Source organism: Pipra filicauda, unplaced genomic scaffold, assembly GCF_003945595.2.
Source record: "Pipra filicauda isolate LSUMZ 115617 unplaced genomic scaffold, ASM394559v2 scaffold408_size862398_pilon, whole genome shotgun sequence".
NCBI classification, from domain to species: Eukaryota; Metazoa; Chordata; class Aves; order Passeriformes; family Pipridae; genus Pipra; species Pipra filicauda.
In genome coordinates this window covers 128,904-149,579 of record NW_024104541.1, presented here as the reverse complement: position 1 = coordinate 149,579, position 20,676 = coordinate 128,904, and the positions used below count along the sequence as shown (strand labels likewise).

Below are 20,676 nucleotides of genomic sequence, written 5' to 3'. Positions count from 1 at the left end.
CAATCGCAAGCTCATTTCTTTTTCTTCTTTTTTTTTTTTTTTCCCCCCCAGCTTTACATTTTGACATTTTAAAAGCCCATGTCTAGGTTTTCAAGTGAGTTCTTTCCCCACTGGAATTAGAGATTTAGCTATCAACGCTGAAGGACAATTATATGTAGAGATGGTCAGTTGGATCAGTTTACTCAAGTTCTGAGTGACTGTTTTCCCATGTTTCAAAAAGTAAGTCATTGATATCCATCCTTTTTTTTTTCTTTTCTGGTGAAAGTGTGCTAGTACCTAAGTCTTAGTGTGTTCCAGGGAAGCACTTGGCACATTGTGAGACCTGAAAAATCTCAGAAAAGTTTACGTGGTCTGCCATGAATTCTTCTATAACATGCCTGGCATCTTCTATCTTAATTAAAGTAATCACCCCTGTAAATCATAAAAGAATACATTGAAAAAAAGTCTTATCACATACATTGGTCTCTTAACAAGTAGTAGGTTTTGAACAGAATTGGCACATATATGCATATATATGCAGATTTTTCATGATTGTTATAGTAAGCAGCAGTCATGGCTCAGAATGGCTAAGAATGGCTAAGCATGACTAAGATTTTTAGAGCGACTCCTGCACTTGTGATGTGTTTTTTCTCCTTTTGACACCCACTCTTGTTTAGTTGGTGGCTAAACATATTGGCTTTGACATTTTCATAACTCTAAAGAAAACATAGTTCATCTGCTCATAATTTGCAGTCTCTCTCTTTCTGTCCTAGATACAAATAAAAAAGCAAAGAAAGAACTTCCTTTTAGACAGTCATAGCCAATCACTTAATGGTTTGTAATCAGGAGATTCAAATCTGTTCTTTAATTCTGAAAAATATATTCTGATTTAAGTAAACAGTAGGCAGCAGGATAGCCTCTCTAGCATGTATAATAAGCAGCAGTTTGTAGAGTCGAGACCAATTGCTATCCAGGTAGCTCTTCCAGTGCCCTGTGGCAGCTGTGTTGGGCCAGCTTGAGTCTTGTGACTCTGGGGACAAAACACAACAGCAGCATATCCACACTGTCAAGCCACTCTGTGATCAAGCCTGTTTGCACCCACTCCTGTATTCATGCTCTAACTTGCTACTTTTATTCTTTCTAATTATTCTGTACAAATTAAATTAGATTTGAGAGGACAAAATATCCCATCTGAACCTAGTGTATATTTTATGCTACATGTTATTGCATACTCCAGTGTTTCAGAGGCACTCATTTAAATTCCCCCAGTGAGAAGAGGAAATTAAACATAATTTCTCATGTATGAATGACAGTTTTCCTCTTATTACCTTCTTAGGAGATAGTGATGGCACTACAGCTGGCAGCTGTTTCTCGCACACAGTGTGGTTTAGCAGACTTGTTCTGGGAACATCTACTACAGTAAGTACATGGACGAGACAGGGAGATAAATATTTAGTTTGTAGTTCCTTAGGGACCCTTAGCACAAGGTAATCTATCAAGTTTTTAAGCACTGTCAAGACTTCTGGGCGTGTCAAGAAATATACTCCACGGATGCTTGGAAAATTGTAGTTGGACTTAAGGCCCTTAAGTATCCAATGAATAACAAGTTCATATTCTGATCTTCTGAAGTTTGCACTGTGTTTCACAACTAGATACCTGTGATGTATGGTAAATCCACCCATCACATCCTCTGAGTCTCAGCTCCTTGGCCATAATGTAGGCGTAATAAGAACACTTTATTGTATATGGAATATTCAGTTAACCTTGTAGTGGAGATGGGGAGAAAGCAATCATACAAGTAAATTAATATGTCTAATAGAAAGTCAGAGTCATAAAGGATGTTGGATGTTGCAATTTAGACCACAATATAAGAATTATAATGTTTAAACTTTATTTTTCTAAATATTTTCAAGCTCTTTACAAGCATTTGTACCACATCTATACCACAAACCCTTTCTGATAACATATGTGATTTTTCTTTTCAAAAAATTCATATTTTTATACAAACTAAATAAAGAGAAAACTTTTTTCTTTTTTTCTGGCACAGTTTATTGCACCAAGCTAACCAACATAAGCTATGCAAGCAAATTAAACTTGCTACCCAAGGGATGACATATAAGCTGGAGTAAGTACCATTATAATTTAACAGGCAAATGTTTTTTTTAATTGTCTAGTACCAACTCTTTCCCACCTGAAAAGGTACAAGAGGCAAAGTGTGATTTGTTTATTTTCATGAGGTGGTATAGTACTGATTTGCTCATAATTGCGAAATCCCAGAGCTATCTTGTGAGTGTCTGTGTGGCCCTTGGTAATTTTTGCAATGGCTTTTGTTTGCCCCATTTGTTTAACTTCAATTGCAATTTTTCCTCCAGGAGTTGTCACCTTTCCAATGGATAGCCTGGATTAAGGTTTTACTTTGTCTGTGTTGGTGGAAGCTTTACAATATGCAAGCAGATTAAGCATTTGGATACAGTACATTGATTAGGTGCTTGCTAACTCTTGTTTTCTGGAGCGGTTGGAATGTAGCCATCTAGGCAGTTTTGCAAAGAATATAAAAAACAGGAAAAAACTCCAACACTTTATGTACCTAGATACGTAGAGCTGACTTTGGAAACTAAGTAACAAGATTTTAAAAATAAAAATAATAATTATTAATAATAATAACCAAAAAAGTGGTAATTAGAACACTAATGAGAATCCAGATCAAAATATTGTGCAGCAATACAGTATAACTTAAAGATATTTTTCCATCCTTGAACTCTCCCTACATCTTTTTCTTCAGCAAGTATAGAAGTTAAAAAGTAATATTGCTCCATTCTATCTTCCAGATATCTTACCTCAGGGAAAAAAAGAAAACATTAAGAATTTAACTTACTTAAATAGGGTCTATTTGTGGTTTTGTACACGTATGTGTGAGACAAAGAAAAGTGGGGGTTTTTGTTGTTTCATTGCTTCACTAACAGTAAAACAAAATAGAAGTAAATTTGCTGGTATCCAAACATGCTTCTATTACTACCAGTCTCTAAGGATCAGAAGGCGAAATATGCACCATAGTACCATTTGAAGCACCAAAGGAAAAGAGCTTTCTTTACTTCCTCTTATTTCTCTAAATTCATTCCATTATGAAAGAAATAATAAAGAAGTTCAAAATTTCAGGAATTTATAGCTGATGAATATTTTATTTTGTTTCTTCACATTATATTTATTCTGTGACAAAACAATGTACTATATTCCTACAAATCAAAGTAGTAGCATTAGACCTCAATTTTGTACCTGTGCAAGTAGTCATACAGGTGATGATAAGTAATCTGTGTTTGTTGTTACACATTTCCTTTGGAACTGACGTTTTTAGTTCGTTTACTTTTTTTTCTCTACTCTTATTTTCTTTTCCAAATGCAGGTTTGGGGTTTGGTGCACATTGCTTCTTTGGTTTGGAGTACATGGTTACAAGTATCATAAACCAGAATGTGTAGTCTGACACACTATTACTCCCATATGGTGTCATGACTGCCATCTCTAAGAAAGGACATTTTCCCCACATGAAGATTAGGAAAGCACCTGTCTACAGTAACATTGCTGTAATTTCTCTGTTGGACTGAGAAGAACAGGAGTTAAATTATCTGTGTAGAAACTGGATGATTTGTTGCTATAAAGTCCTTGGGTCAGGTTCCTCATTGAGGGGAGCTCCAGAAACTTGTCTCATATACAGTAATGACTCTGGAGCAACTATTTTATTGCCTAGAAGAGTGAACAATGAGACCTCCGGGAGGCAACTCAGCCTGGCCTTAGCTCACTAATAGAGCTGAGGACAGCCTAATTTAGTCTAATCATAATTTGTATGATTTTTCTTCTGCAAATTCCATTATATGAAATTCTCCTATGAAAAAAATAGCCAAAAGCCCAATGGACAGTGCAAGAAGAAAGATAGAGGGCACATCTAATTTTCTTGAAGTTTTAAAAGCAATCCATTTTATATAAAAGAAAATGTAGCTTGTCTTACTTGTTCCTATAGCTGTGGAAATTCTAGATCCCAAAAAGAAATGAGATGTTTAATGAAATCTAGGGTGGCTGAGACAATTTGACAATCCCACGTAACAATTTTAATTAATATTACAGTCCTTTTCCGCTACCCATGCTCCTTGAAAACATACAATTTGGGGTTTCCCCACTAGGTCAGTTCTAATACATAGCTCAGATTTGTGTGGTCATCAATGTGAAAAAAGCTGGTTACTTCAGTAGCCTTAGAAAGAAGATGCCATGATACAACAAACCTCAACCTTTCTTACAGTGTTAGGAATAGCACCAAACATTTCAGGGAGACAAATATTATGTAGGAATAGGTGAAATATCAAGGAAAAAGTTTTGCTTATCATGAACAGTGAGTGAATTACCTCTTTTATTAATTTGGCATGTTTCTGTTGAGGTAAATTAATATAAATGAGTTAATAAGCAGCTGTGAGGAGGTCCCAAATTAGTATGAAAGATATCAGCTATTTATGAAACTATGCTTTTTCTACTAAGCTAACAACCAGCTAGACCATGTGGCCACATTTCAGATTAATTTATAGAGGTGTAAATCTCAGATAACACTGTTGTAAATCTAGAGTAATTCCAGTGAGCACAATGAAGTTACTCACAGCTTGCATTAGTGTAATTGGAATTGGAATACGGTCTGTATTGTAATAAGGCACCAAGTATGTGGCAAAATTCACTTTGCTGGGGGAAAGCCTCTTAAGTTTTTCACTGAAATTTACTTCAGAGGCTAAATAAGAGTAGAGCTGTCTGCCTAATCCCAGAATGGACTAAGTAAATTTATACTGCATTCATTTCACAGAGCTGTTCATTGTTAATGGTAAATTCACTTGTGTGTGCTTCTAGGAGACTGCCTAATTCATACACCGTTTAAAACAGAACCACTGCTGATAGCTGTAATTAGTTCCATAGCAACCCTTCCTCCTGCTGCTGCAAGACTGAGGCTGCTAGTCCAACTCCTATAACAGGTATGTACCAATTAGTAAAGCCTGAACCTAGTCCAGTGATATTGTAATGAAAGGATAACAGTAGAGGAACTGAGTTTATTTTTTTTTTGTTTGATCTTTGTTTGCAGTGGTCAACTTTAGAAAAATAGTTGCACTTTGTTTAGGTCCTTTTAAATCTTGTCGTAAATACACTTCCAGTTTTGTAACATTGTGGTTATGGGAAAGCACTCAATGACAGAATAATGGTCAAGAAGTCTTGTATAGGAGATTAATTAGTAAACATTTATCAAATACAATGCCCTGCTTTATTCTTTCTAAACTTTAAAAGATTTATTCTTAAACAGAAGAAAAAATTCTGAGATCTTAGTAACTAAGTGTTTACAAAATTAGAAATCTAAGCAATGTTGGATTTTTTTCCTCTTTCTGCATGAATATAGAGGTAGTTTGCTGGTCATTTTGGGAGGGATAAAATGAAGTATTTACATCTATTCCTCAAGAAGAATGTCTCTTTTTCATCAGTAAGAAAACATTTTATTTTCCTGATCTTTTGTGTTGTTTTCTGTTCACTTGTTAAATTTTACTTGGCATTTGCAAGTATTTGACTCATATTTTTTGCATCTATCTATAGTTTAGTGTTCAGACAAACTTAACATTTCCTCTGTCTTTTGTAACCTCAGTTTTCAGTACTTTCTTCAAGTCAAAACTAGGAAATTAAATTTATAAATCACAGAAGTAGACTAAAGCTTTTAGGCTACATTTCTGACTTAATCTGCAAGACCTTTTCACATCACTTCTGATACAAAATCCAGTCAATGCAGTTTTGCACATGAATTTCAACTATCTTGAAGAGCCTAGTTAACCAGTCCTTCTAAAGAAAGTTTCTGCATTTTGTATAGTCAAATAGTCTTGCATTTGATCCTAGAGTCAACAAGGGACAGGTGCTTTGAAGGTTATCAGAGGGAGATTATGCACTCATAAGGTGTCTATTTCAAGTTAGATGACTGGCATCTCTCTGTGGTCCTTAACAGTTAGTGAACATTAAGGTTACACAACCAAACTAGATAATTCTGAAGTAATCCTCCCAGAATCATGTGTAGGATGGGCACTTGATCCTCAGAAAGGCTGCTTTGTTTATCTCCTACTAACAATTATCAAGTAGCATTATTTTCTACAGTAAACATAATGCAGCTCTATCCCACACTGATTTCAAGCACACTTTAAAAAATCCAAGTCATAGTTGGTACCTTTACAAGTTTCTTTGGGAATAATTAATAGAAATGATGCTATGTATGGACATGAAACTTATTGTATGTTATTCATCACATATCAAGGTCTGAGAAGAAAGTTTTTACTGAACAGAGACCATATGCTTGTGGTAAAATGTGAGTCAGCCTGTGACTTTGTGTAACTCCCCATGGAACTTCCTTGTCACTAGTAAGTTAAAAGAATGAAGTTAGCATGATTTCACTCAATTAGGACATATAGGTTTGGGTTTTTTTCTTTGTTTTGTAAGAATATTCTATACCTGATACACCTCTTATGGTTTAGGAGATATAAAACTATATTTGAAAGAATACTACTGAACAGAACCACACATTATATGGGATGTGCACCAAGATATGACGTGGAAAGAACATGAAGAGTCCTTTGTCAATGCAGTTCATAACTGTGCTAGCACAATTCTATGTACTCCTTCTTGGTTAATAACAAGGTAAGTGAACATACTGATTACACAAACTAGCTCCCCCTTCCTCTGTCTCCATTCTCACCTTCACCCTCTCACCCTCATCACAAAAAAACCAAACCAAACCAAACCAAACCACCCACTTTCATGCATTAAAACCTGGAATCCTAAAACTGTCATTACAAAAAGGTAGTATATTTCCTGAATCACAGACAGCTGATATTGGGGTCACTCTCTTTAATCATGGAAAGAGTGGGGAGTGGCTCCCACCCAGAGAGAGAAAGGAAATAGCATTCCTGTCATCCCAGATTGCTTAAGCTTGTTGCTGATACAGCAATGCTATTGACAAGCAGCAGCTGTGGAGGGGGCTCTTGTTATTCCTATATCTCCACTAGCAAAGAATTCCTCAAAGACAGTGTTGTGATTTTATGGAACCAAAAATATGATAAAAATTGACTGATCTTGCTTAACATATGAAAGAACTGTCCTTTATATAGCAAGCATCTTCTTTCTAAAATATGTAAATCATCATGTTTTCTCTCTACAGATGTAAAAGAGTAAGAAATATTCCTACAGAAAGAATCAGATTTTGAAATGTTTTAGCTTCCTGAAAGCACTTTAGGAAAAACAAACAACTCCCCTTGCACTTGCAAAAGCCTGTAACCTGTACAGAGAAATGTGGCGACCACAAAAAAAATTATATCTTTACAACAGGAAATAGAGAAAAAGAGATTAATAGATACAACTATATAGAATGCATCCTAAAACTGATGAATGAGAGAACATAGCCCATTTTGTAAGATCAGGTACAGAAAATTCTGTTCAATCAATGAAATAAAGTACTTCCCACAGTGATAAGAATGGTAAAAGAGTCGGAAGAGAAGAGACTAAAATAGAAGGAAAAACACTGAATTCTCTAAGAGAATCAAAATCTGAGAGAATCAAACATGATAGATGGCAAAGGAGGCCCTATCATGACTTACTGTCAGGGAAATGGCTTTGGGTTTTTTTTATTGTGTTTTCTCCTTTGTGCTTTCCTTTCAAGGGTAGAAAATGAGGGGAAAAAATTAAACTCAGGATAGTTTGGGGAATTTTGTGTCTCTTGTTAATGAACTTTGTGTTACTGCTTAACCCTATTTTATCTCTTGGCTAGCTTTTAGAAATTCTATTCTTTCAGAAATTTCATATAATAGCCACTTAAAATTTTGAATGCTAGCAGAGATTTTGTTTACATTATTAGATTAGTGGAAAGATGTGAGAAATAGGGACATGCTTAGTGGAGAACTGAGTTGGAGAGTCCAAGAATATTTGACTGATAAAAATGAGATTCCATGCTCAATCTATGTACCATAAGTAGTTTTTCAAAAGTCCTATCCAAATTGGGTCATTTCCCAGCAGCCTATGCCTTGTGTCCTAAGTTACACAAAAATTCTGATATCCACCTTTTCTTTTCTCTTTTCCCCAAATCTGACTACTCATTTGGACTGTGAAAGGAACTTGATAAGATAAGGATAATACTATTACCCTAGGAGAAGGATGTGTGTGAAAGACTGGAATGTTGATGACTCAGACAATCCAGGTGCAAGGTGACCATGTGCAAAGTAATCACCCAGGTTACTGGGATGCTGAGGGCATGCACACCTGCCACCTCAGGCTTCAAGCTGGGTGTTGTTTCTTTGTCCTTACACAAATGACTCAAATGTGATAACTCTCCTCTGGGGAAGCACTGAGACAATTCACACATAGCCTGAAGATATTAATCTCTGACCATAATGAAGATATTAATCTCTGACCATAATGCATCCACCTGTGCTGATGTAACACGCATCTGTAACATCTTGTCAAAGATTCCTGAAATGTCCCGTGATCCAGTATTACATCATCCAGTGTAGAACTCCCTTCCCCCGGGGTAGTAGCAGAGTCATTCCCACTTAGCCTAAGCCCAGTAAAAGACCACATTTGGACTTCACACAACACTAGATATTTTTCCCTCACCACGTGGGACTTTCCTTACCACCCAGCGCTTCCACCACCACCTTGATGGATCTGGACTGTGACCACCACCACGACAAGACTACAATCATCACTTTGACCAACAAACATCAAAATTTCAACAACCAAGTCTCATCACTGGATCCAATGGGTGTCTTGCGGGTCCTCTCGGAGAGTCCGCAGCCCTACTCTGATTGCCTGTACCAGCACCGCAGCCTCACTCAGCACTGACTGTCCAGCTGTTCCTTTCAGGGTTTCCAGGTGTGGGGGAGGAGAATGACATGGAAGGGCAGTCATCTTGTCTCTGTCCTGTGTCCATGTGTGTTTTCTTTTCCTGAGTGTGGGAGGCCAGGCCACCATCTGGATTTGGTCCAGAGGGCAGGGCTTGGTATGCTTCTCCTCATTGGTTGGTTTAACCCATTATTATAAGTATTTTTATCAGCATTCTTCTTGGTAAAGAGTGATTTTTTCAGTTATGTTTGGGTGCCTTTGGTTTCCCTCTGTATTGGAGAAACTAGGGATATTAAACTCAAGGGAGGAGACTTCTGTCTGAGGTCTCCACCCCTCCAAATTTTCTCAAACCCAGACACCTTGTATTCCAAAAAGGTGAAACAGGAGAAAAACAAACCATATTTTTAAATAGTTAAATAAAATTTCCCCAGACAACTTTTTCATTTTAGTGTTCTTGTTTTCCTACACAAGCTGAAAACATTAGATCATATGTAGACTGAAAATCTCTCATAGGATATTTGGGCAAGGCTTTCCTCTGAAACCACATCATTAAGAAAGTGAGAGGAGACTGACCAGAATGGGTTGAGAAGAGATAAAAAGGAACAGCAAGTAAAACCATTTGTTTAATTAAAAATAAACTCGCAATATCCCTCCACTAAAAAAAAAAAAAACAAAGTAAACTGGGCATGCATGGTTATATTTGTATGAAGTTGCATATAACTAATAAGTGTTTCAAAAAGAAAGTGTCAGCAAATTTAATAACAAATTATGCTACAAGTCATGCGTAGGATGAAAAATATGTTATAAATATGAAAAAAGGGCATTGATGGTTTTTCCTTGAGAATTAAAATATTTCCAGAGAAAATATATGGTAAGAACAGCTGGTGGCTTATTTATCAGAGCATTATAAATATATGTCCTTTTTATACACTGCTTTCTCATTTGCTTCTCCTGACTTTTTTTTTGTTGTTTTGGGTTTTTTTTAAGGTTGCCTCCTATGTGTGGCTTTCTTTTAAAGAAACATAAACAAGATGGTAAACAGATAACCTTATTCTAATAAAAACATCTTGAGTGGGGGTGGGAAGCAACCTCAACCTCCTCTGTGCACAGTCAGCATGTGTCCATAAGGACAAATGGTTTTATTTATTCACACACTAGTAAAATCCTCCCTGCAGAGCCAGGTTTAGCAGGGTCTAATTTTTGTGTTTTATTTTTGTTTCCCACAGATGTTGAAGATGTTAGAATCAGAAGGGCCTTTTTTAGTATGAATTTTAACCAGGCTTTTCTCTGTAAGCTGTAGTATTAAAACATAAAAGAGAGCAAGATGGTTTTGGGTATTTACAGAAAACAAAAAAAGGGAGAAAAGCATTTTTTTCTCTAAAAAAGGCCAATTAATTTATTACTAACAATGATAAACAGTTATATCAGTATTAATACTTTTTCTTCAGTTTCTCCTTTTCATTTATTTGGATAAAATCAGCCACCAACTTGGAGATGTTTTCATGTTCAACCAACTTCAGATTTCTCAAATGCAGCTGCCTGCATCTGAGCCTTTCATGACCGTCTTCCTCTGTAACAAATGGAGAGAAAAGGCTGATGCAGGGTATAATATTTTAGAGTCACTTTAGATATTTACTTTAGGACAAGAGGAATCTTATTCTACCAGTGTCATGTTTTTTGACATATCACTGTTTGGAGTGCAGGTGATATGCTAAGGCATAGATATTTGCATTGTTACTTCTGCTTTTGGTGAGACAAATCTTGTGCTTGACATTCATCTTCTGGTCACGAAGAATGAGTTGCTTTAATCCATAAAGAAAATTTGGTGGGATGAAAAAAAGGCAGTAAATAGAAAGGCAGTACTAAACCAATTCAAAGGAAGGCAATACCAGTCAGAGTAGATATGGTCACAGGTACATCTCTCTGAGTCACAAAATATATCAACTATCTAACATGGAAAAGAAACAGTCAAATCAGTCTTCACAGGAGAACATACATACAGTAGGAGAAATAACTTGAAATAGCAACAGATAATGAAAGGCAGATGCTTTTACAAGAACTGCACAAACCGCAAATCTATGATCCCATGCTTGTTAGGACACTAATGAAAAGAGAAAAAAAACAGTAAAAAGGAAATATAGAGGAAAGGGATGAAAAAAAAGGAAAAAAGGGATAAAATAAGAAAAATCACGAATTACATAAATCCTGCAGGCTTCTATGACATAGGAACTGATGAGATACATCCCAGGACCTTGAGGAAGTTGACATATTTTGGAGCCAAGCTGCTCTCCATCATATTTGAAAAGTCATGGAAGCCAGGTGAACTCCCCAGTTACTGGAGAAAGGGAAATAGGACATTAATTTTTAAAAAGGAGGGTGGGGCCCTGGGAACTACCTACCACTCAGTACACCACCTTCACCTGGCAAGATCATGGAACAGATCTTCCAGGAATTTATGTTGAAACATGTCGAAGACACGGAGGTGATTAGAGACAGACAACGTGGCTTCAAGGGCAAATCATGCCTAACTAGTCTAGTAGCCTTCTCTGAAAGAATGATTGCATCAGTAAATAAGGGAAGATCTATGAATGTCATCTCCCTGCAGTTCTGTAAAACCTTTGATATCGTCCTGCACTACCTTCTTACCTCTAAATAGGAGAGGTATGGGTTTGAGGTACGGATCTTAGAAGGAATGAGGTATTGGTCGCATGGTCATGTCCAAAGAGTTACAAATAATGACTCAATGACAAAATAGAAACCAGTGATGAGCTGTGTCTCTCAGATGTATATACTGGGACTAATACTGCTTAACATCTTCACCCATGACATAGACAAAGGGACGGAGTTCACCCTCTGCAAATGTGTGCATGAACCAATGCCATCCAGAGGGATCTTGACAGGCCTGAGAAGTGGGTCCATGGGAGCCTCATGAAGTTCAACAAGACCAATTGCAAGGTGTCCTGGGTCAGGGCAGCCCCAATATCAATACAGATAGGGTGATGGATGAATTGGGAACAATCCTGTGGAGTAGGACTGGGGAAAACTGGTGGACAAAAAAACTGGATGTGAGCCATCAAGATGCACTTGTAACCCAGAAAGCTAAATATATTTTGGGCTGCATAAAAAATGGTGGCCAGCAGGTTGAGTGAGGGAATTTTTCTCCTTTACCCTGCTTTTGTGAGAACCCGTCTGTCCAGCTCTGGGGTCCTCAGTACAAGATGGACATGGATAGTGTGGACCCAAAGCAGGGCCATGAAAATCAAGAGACCTTTCCCACACAGAAAGACTGAGAAAGCTGGGGATTGTTCAGACTAGGGAGGCCGTCAATGTACAAGGGCAGTTGTAAGAAAGCTGGAAAAAGACTTTTCACTAAGTCTGTAGTGGGAGGACAGTGGGTAACAGTTTTAAACTGAAACAGAGTAAGTTTAGATCAGACATATAGAAAATGTTTTTTTACAGTGCAGGTGGCAAAAAAGTAGAAGAGATTGCCCAGAGACGTTGTGGATGCTCCAGGAAGGCCAGCAAGGCCAACAAGGATGGGGTTTTGAACAACCTGGTCCAGTGGAAGGTGTCCCTGCCCATGACAAAGGGTTGGACTGGATGATCTTGAAATGTTCCTTCTGACCCAAACAATTCTATCCTTCTGTGATAACTATTGGGGTTAAAAGTTTCAGGTACAAAGACAAGTACTCCCTAATTCCTATTAATATAACTCCTTTTCTTTAAATTCTCTAAGTTATTGGAAACGAAACTCTTGTTTTCTTTCCTTCACATGCAAAAGTATAATTCTCCAAAATGTTTAGAGCTAAAGCAGGAATTTTCTTTCTTTCAGTCTCCTCTTACTATGATATCGGCTTCAGAATCACTTAATGTTTGTTTCTCCTTTAAGATCTCTTTAGTTTTATAAGTATGTCGCATCTCTAAAAGATTCAGACAGTATTAACTGTTATAGCAATGTGATTAGGAATAGGCAGGGGAATCAGAATAGGCATAAAAGTCAAGGGAAAGAAATATTAAAATATAAATGTTACATACTCCACTGTTTACGTGTTTTCACACCAAAATCTAAAAACAATGAGTTCAATTTTCTAGTTTGCTCTGGGAACTTAAGGTCACTTCGACTTTAGAATTGTAAACACAAGAAGATGAGGTTTTGTTACTTTTGCAATGTTATAGAAGTGCAAATCAGCTGAAATATATATGTATGTGTTTAGTTCATTATTTTCAAACAAATAAGAACGACAAAATGTGGATTATAAAAGAGAGAGAGAAAGAGAGAGAGAGAGAAAAGGGAACCAAAGATAGGAAAAACACAATACTAACGTGAAACAAATATAAACAGAGGCCTTGAGCTTTACACTGGAGGGTGTCAAACATAAAGTGATTTGAATAAGAGGTATGCATCAAAGAAACAGAGCTTCAGATACAGTTCTGCTTTCCCTGGGTCAAACCCAGGCCCTGCAGCAAGAGGAAAAATGAAAAGCTGTCTCAGTTTGAATGAACTATTTTGAAAATTCAAGTAAGATGAGGAAGGACTTGAACTTTCATTAACTTAGAAAACAGCTATAAAAAAAATACCACCCATGTCTTTTTCTCATTGTGCTTGTTACCACAGCAGATCCTGGGCAACAGAACTCACACTGCAGAACTAAGACATCTGTCCCAGATCAGAGCAGCAGCAATGAAGACAGCTGAGCTAATCAGAAATATCTTAACATTTGAGCAAGAACAAAGAATTTGCTTTAAGATTGAAGTCCTGAATCTGGTTGGAAGATTCACAGATATATCAGTTACATCCAGACAACAGAACTTGACCATGGTCTAAAATTTCTTGAGATTTCTGAGAGTTCTTGGAATTTTCTATTTGGGCAGAGTCACAGTTTCTCAGTTGGTCTTTAATGATATTCAAGCAAATGCATCTCGTTTGAACTGTTTGTCTCTTGATGCTTCATGTCACCATATTGGGTGACTCACTGGTTTGGCTAATGAAAAAAAAACATTTTTAATATTTATGTTTGAACTATACAAAGTTGTTTATTTTTGTTTCCTTCATTAAAAAGATAAATATTTTCATTAGACAATAATAAAATTTTGTCTTAGGATATTCAATATTATTTCAAATTATTTTAGCCTTTATTATTCAAATAGAGAATATCTGAAAAAGCATGAAGAATTTTTTCTCAGAAATGGTAATTAGTGCAACAAATTATAATTAACACAATGCATTTTTTCTGAGACAAAAAAAAATTTCATCTTCCTTTTAGTTATGAAAAAAACCCTTTTTTTACTGGCATGATCGCTTCACCTTCAATAGACTTATGGCTGTATACCCTATTGTTCTGTTTCCTACACTTCTTTTGCAGTTGTCTGAGAACAAATACCATGTCTGTGGTACTCCTATTGGCTCTGAAACCACATTGGCTTTCAGGTAGAAGTTTTTCTGCTATAGTGGGTATTAGTCTGTTCAAAAGTATTCTTGCAAGGATTTTACGACCAATGGTAAAAAGATTATGTGACTAATACATCTGTTCTAGAGGAGGTAGAAGTTACGAGTATTGAGGCCATGTTGCTGAGAACACAACTGCGCTGGGCAGAGCACATCTCCAGGATGAAGGACCACCGCCTCCCTAAAATCCTGCTCTGTGGTGAACTTGCCACTGGCTGCCGCAAGAAAGGAGCCCCAAAGAGGAGACACAAGGACTCCCTGAAACAACATCTCAGCCTTGGCCATATTGATCTTCTTCACTCATCTACTCTGGCCTCCAATCGGGAGGTCTGGAGATACACAATCCATAACGCTGATGTTTCTTTTGAGAACGCACACAGGATCACTCTTGAGGAGAAAAGACAACGCAGAAAGAATCGTGTCTTGTCAATACCATCCAAGGAGTCTTTCTGCTGTGCCTTTTGCAATCGGACTTGTCTGTCTCACATTGGCCTTTTTAGCCACCAACACGCTTGTACTCCTTCCCAAATCTTCGTTTGCGAAGCCCAGCCATGATGATATACCCTATACAGAAACAGTCAGCTTTTTCCTCTTAAAAATCGACATAGCTGGCTCAAAGTCTTTTTTTATTCTTTTTTTTTTCTCTTTTATCATACTATACTTTCATTTCTCATTGACATTATATTCAAATTTTCACTCTTCCAAGTACTCATGTTCTTGCAAAGATTCAGTACTCATTTATCATCCTTATTAAGACAGAAATGTCTTTTCCAAAGCATTTCTACTAGTTCAAATTATTTTTATTGGTTGCAGGAGGAAATAAAAAAAGAGGAACTCTCTTTAGCTCACACGGGGGACTTCATATGTCAAAGAGTCTTACCAGAAGTCAAAAATACAGAGTCACAGTTGCCTGCCCGTAGTTTTATTTTCTCATTCTACTGCTCTCCTCTACCACCTCCCAGTTCTTTCCTCTAGAAATGTTACTGGATCTTTTCCTTATCATATTTACTTAAAACTTAAATCATGTTTAATTTTTTATCCTATCAAATTTTGAATTAACATAAAATTATTCCAATTAGGTTTAACATTTGGTACTTGGATATTGGTTAAATACTTACATATACTTCTACTGTTTTGATGATACTGAGTCGAAAGGATCATTCAGAAAGTAATTTCTGGAGAAAATCCTTGGGAAGAAACAAACCTTTTCTTCTTTTTCAATCCCATGTAACCACATTGATTTAGCATAATGTAAAAATATACTAGCAACCTATCATGAGAATAGTTTACCAACTGATAGCAAGAGAAATATACATGTAGTATTTGAAAAAAAATAAATTGAAGACAATTGAGATACAAGACATATATAGAAGAAATTGAATCCTCCATTTTGTATTTTATTTCTTGAGAAGAGAGCAAGGTTTGAGTCACAGCACAGTTAGAGAAACAGAAGGAAACTCTTCACGCTGCAAGTGATCACACTTTGCAAAACTGCTTATAATGCATACAAAGCAAAATCCCAATCTTCAGGATAAAACCTGATAAACCACTGGTTCTTGAATGCAGTTGAGTATCACCTCATATTCTCCATAAATATGTTTTTATGGGTAGACTAGCTGCTACAGAACTGTGAACACACACACTGGTGTCCTCACATTTCATTTGTGTTGAACCACTACCTGATTTAAATGCAGTTTTTCAAGTTTATATATCTGTGATGATTTATAATTTGAAGATATGACCTGATTTTTATAATTCTGTCTTTAAAAGCATGGGAGTAGTTGCACTCATTGTAGTGGAAAATATTATTCATGGTACTTTTTAATGTATTTGTTGGTGACATGGACAGTGGGATGGAGCACACCCTCAGCAAGTTTGCTGATAGCTCTAAGCTGTGTGGTACACTCTGAAGGGACACACTATAGAGAAGGCATGCATCAAGTGAGACCTTGACAGGCTCGAGAGGTGGGCCTGTGCAAACCTCATGAGTTTTTACAAGGCTGAGTGCAAGGTTCTACATGTGGGTTGGGGCAATCCCAAGCACAAAAGCAGGCTGAATAGAGAATGGTTTGAGAACAGCCCTGGGGAGAAGGATGTGAGGGTATTAATGGACAGGAAGCTCAACATGACCCAGCAGAGTAAGTCTGCAACCCAAAAGACAGCTGCATCCTAAGCTGCAGAAGTGAGGCCAGGACACTGAAGGAGTTGATTCTCCCCTCCTGAACTCTGCTCTGGTGAGACCTCACCCAGAGCTGCATCCTGCTCTGGGGCCCCCAGCATGAGAAGGACATGAACCTGTTGGTGTGAGTCCAGAGGAGAACCATGAAGATGATCAGAGGGCTGAAGAACCTCTGCTATGGAGGCAGACTGTGAGAGTCAAGGTTGTTCAATCTGCAGAAAAAGCTCCAGGAAGACCTTATAGCTTCCTTCCAGTATCTAAAGGAGGCCGACAAGAGAGCTGGAGAGGGACTTTTTACAAGGACATGTAGTGATAGGATAAGGGGGAATGACTTTAAACTGAAAGAAGGTAAGTTTAGATTAGACATTAAGAAGAAATTCTCTAATGTGAGTGTGGTGAGGCACTGGAACAGGTTGCCCAGAGAAGTTGTGGCTGTGCCATCCTTTAAAGTGTTCAAGGCCAGGCTGGATGGGGGTTTGAGCAATCTAGTCTAGTTTAAGGTGTCCTTGCCCATGCTGAGGGCTGGAACTAAATGATCTTTAAGCTCACTTCCAACCAAAACCACTCGATCATTACTACTTTTTGTACAGTAGTCCCATGTATTACTTATTGCTGGTCACCACAAAAGTTCTATTGGTAATGTATTCTCAGTGAAAGGTGTGCAACTTCCATGTAAATGTAAACGACTCATTTAACTAGAGTGTAACCTCTAGGTGCAACTGGTCAACTAGAAAATACTCACTATGTGGATGATTTTGGTGAATAAACGTTGCTAATACAATTGTCATTTCAACCTTGCTCTTCCCAACACAGGATTTACAAGCTCAGAAGTGCTCAGTCTCAGGCATTCAGCAGTGGATATTCTTATTTTGTCTTCTGTGTTTTTCAGAAACGTGTGCTCTGTCATGCCCTCTTCAAATACTCCTCTCTCTCACACACACACACATATACATATACATATATATATATGAAAGTGCAATGTGTAATTAACTTAAATATAACCTATTTTTCAAAAGTGTAGTAATACTTAAAGTGTCAATATTGAGTCTAATATTGTAAAAACTCATATACATGTATAAATTTATCTACATGAAGAAGAGATAATGAGTATCATGATGAAGAAAATACTTTTATCCTTCTCCCTAATGAGTAGGGGGGTGCTTTCTGGGGAGAGTGGCCTGTGACACTTGAATAAGTGAGGGGCCTATACTTGCTACCTGCTACAGAGCATTGTGTCTCCAGTACCCTACATCCAATATGTAAGATCTGGGAGTTAGAAAGAAACCACAGTACTGCCACTGATGATACTTCAACAGGAAAATGGAAGACATGGCAATAATTAAGGAAGAAAGTCTAAGCACTATGCTTAATTCACATCTGCAGAAAAATGGCTGCAATGTTCAATAAACATTTTTGCTCTGTGTGTAGAAACAGGCTGATATATTTTTATCTCGAAGAATGATGAAGTGCTTTCTAGTCCATTACGAATAGGAAAAAAAAACCATCCCAAACTGAACATTGTTATTTCTAGAACAATTTCCTAAGAATTGGTACAAGCCAACCATAGTTACTATTCCACTCAGTTCTCTGTAAGTAAAAAAACTCTACTCTTCATAAAATTTGCTGATGACACAAATATCGGCAACATGGTAAATTGATAAGCAAGACAAAGCAATCATAGAGAGTTTTTGAAAGTACTTCGTAACTGTGACCCATTCAAACACATGGCTTTAGGACAGCCAAGGGCTTAAGTAATGTTTTTAAGGAATGAGTGATGGTTTTTGGAAAAAATTAGTTCCGAAAGCTATCCAGCACACAGAAAAGCATGAGCTCCTACGATAACCTTGTGACAAAAAAGGTCTATTTTGATTTTTTGCTGTGTAAGTAAGAAGGATAAGTAAATACTGCTGAAATAGATATCAAGATATGGAAGTCAGTATTATAAGCATATTTTATAAAGGATATTGAAAAGTTCACAAAAGTGAAAAAAACCCCCCAAATTTATGAGAAGAAAATGTCTTTCAGTCAAAGACTTAATAAGCTTAATCCATTTAACTTATTGAAAGAAAGATCCTATCAAAGTAAGGTGATTTAATTACTGAGTACCTATGTCAGCAGAAAATATAGGTGATAGAAACTTAATAACTGAATTTTTAAGTTGTGCAACAAAGTTCTAGCAGTAAAGATGGATTCTTCAGCTCCTGAAATCCTCAGTACAGGACTGAATAATTTCAAAAGCATATTGTAGCTGAATACCTACGACAGGGTTAATTTTTGAAGTAACCAGGAGAGGACATGGATAAGATACTGAGGTTATTCTATACCACCTCTTGTCATTACTGGAGGGGGGGAGGGGAAAGAGACTCTCCCTTCCAAAGAGGATATTCCTTTCACTCAAGAAAATGTGGCAGGAAGAGCCATCCGGTATTGTTTTTGTCATGAGCTTTTCATGAAAATAATTTCTTTTCTTATGCCTTTTACATATTTATATATTATTTTACATATTTTCTATATATTTTTATATTTTTGTACTTCATATTTTTATTATTAATATTGTGGCTGCTACTTTCATTTTCTTGTCTCATTGCTGTTTCAAGTAAATTGTTCTTATCTCAGTTTGTGATCTTTGTCCAGCTGGAGGGGGCAGGGGAAGCAGTGTATGGTTTTAGCAGGAGTACTACATTGGAGAATACCATTCCTAAACCACAACAGCAAGCTACTGAACACTTGGAAGGTTGAGGATATGCTAACACCCACTGGTCCCCTCCAACTTGAAAGTGTGAGTTCTGAATGATCCTAATCCTACTGAGCCCAGTTAAAAATATTTGCTGTAAATTTGATGTAAAAAGCAAAAATATAATGTTCCAGATACCTGCCCCACTAGTTATTTGTATTGAATAGCTTTTATTTTAGGTTGATAAAATGTGCTTTATAAAAAATTAATTACAAGACCAGAGTGTTCGTCATTGTTAAGTCCATTCTTTTAATGAAATTTTCTTGAAACAAAAAAAAAATCTATAGAGCTACTCAGCCACTCTTTTATCTTGTCCTCTTGTTTCAGAATCTAGTCCTTTTTTCTTCTCATTTTAGATGTTCTTATTTGAAATTTATTTCATATAGCTTTTTTTTCTTATTTGGCATTTTCTTCCAACTTCGAATCTGTTCCCTCTTCCCTTTTTCAATTAAAATGATTTATTAGTATCTATAGGCATGTGAAGTTATTTAACAAATATTTATCCTCTGAAACAGCTTCCAGAACATATCTTTACATTGTAGATGTAAATATTACAAATTACAGTATATTAAGCTTTTATGTTATGGAAAGAAATTACCTAAAATGAATAATGTACAGTGAAGATGTGTATGGCTCCAAATATGGAATTTATATATCATCTTTTAAGTTCTTAAAAACTGGAACAGGAGATGCAACTGCTCCACTAATATTCTTAAGGCATACCCGAGCCTGAAATTCCTTTTGAAACACAGAATTATAAATCATCATATAATATTATCTCATTTTCTTTCAAAAAAGAGTATGCAAAACTCTATTTTTTTGAATGTGTTTAATAGAATAATTAGCAAGAACTAAGAGACATAAATTGAGTACCAACCTTAGCTTTATTGACCCAGAGCTTCACCTACGAATTTCCCTAACACTTTTGTGGAAAAGTATCATCACACAGCTGAAAATAGGAGTGATTTTATGGGTAAGCACTTTAATCACAAAGCTGTTAAGAGATAGGTGGCAATGTTTCTTTCTTCACCACATTTTAAGTAGAAATGTTTGCTATGATTTCTGCTATGCTGTGTTCTCAGCAGATACACAAGGGATCAGTTTTCTTGTGATTTCAGATTTGGACATTTTTTTGTTCAGTGTCACCAGACTCAAAGACAGCTGTAGGCGTGACACAGATATGGAAACACTCATCCCTGCTGAGATGCTGCCATTTATATGTACACGGCTGAAGGCAGTGAAGAAACTTGACCATGAAAACTTGGGATCTTTAAGGAACTAAACTGTAAACAGTAAGGTTTCAAGCCATATAGCTCAACACAGACACATTTAATCTAAGTTCTTGATTTGGATCTAGCCTTGTATTCTTTAGGTGCATCAAACCTCCACTTCTACTGGAAACAGGCTGAACTGGAAAATATGTAGACTAAAAGGAGGTTTAGAGGCAAGCAC

The 20,676-nt window shown here is 36.7% G+C and overlaps 1 long non-coding RNA gene across 2 annotated transcripts; it reads left to right on the top strand.

Annotated features, from left to right (window-relative positions):
* Positions 1-55: 55 nt before the first annotated feature.
* Positions 56-8,986, top strand: LOC113992993. Of its 2 annotated transcripts, none has more exons than XR_005565044.1 (6): positions 56-219; positions 1,316-1,398; positions 2,027-2,104; positions 4,858-4,979; positions 6,507-6,669; positions 8,136-8,986. It is a non-coding gene; the product is annotated as an uncharacterized LOC113992993 (long non-coding RNA). The 2 variants fall into 2 exon arrangements; XR_005565045.1 differs by lacking the exon at positions 8,136-8,986 and adding an exon at positions 7,190-7,524.
* Positions 8,987-20,676: the final 11,690 nt, after the last annotated feature.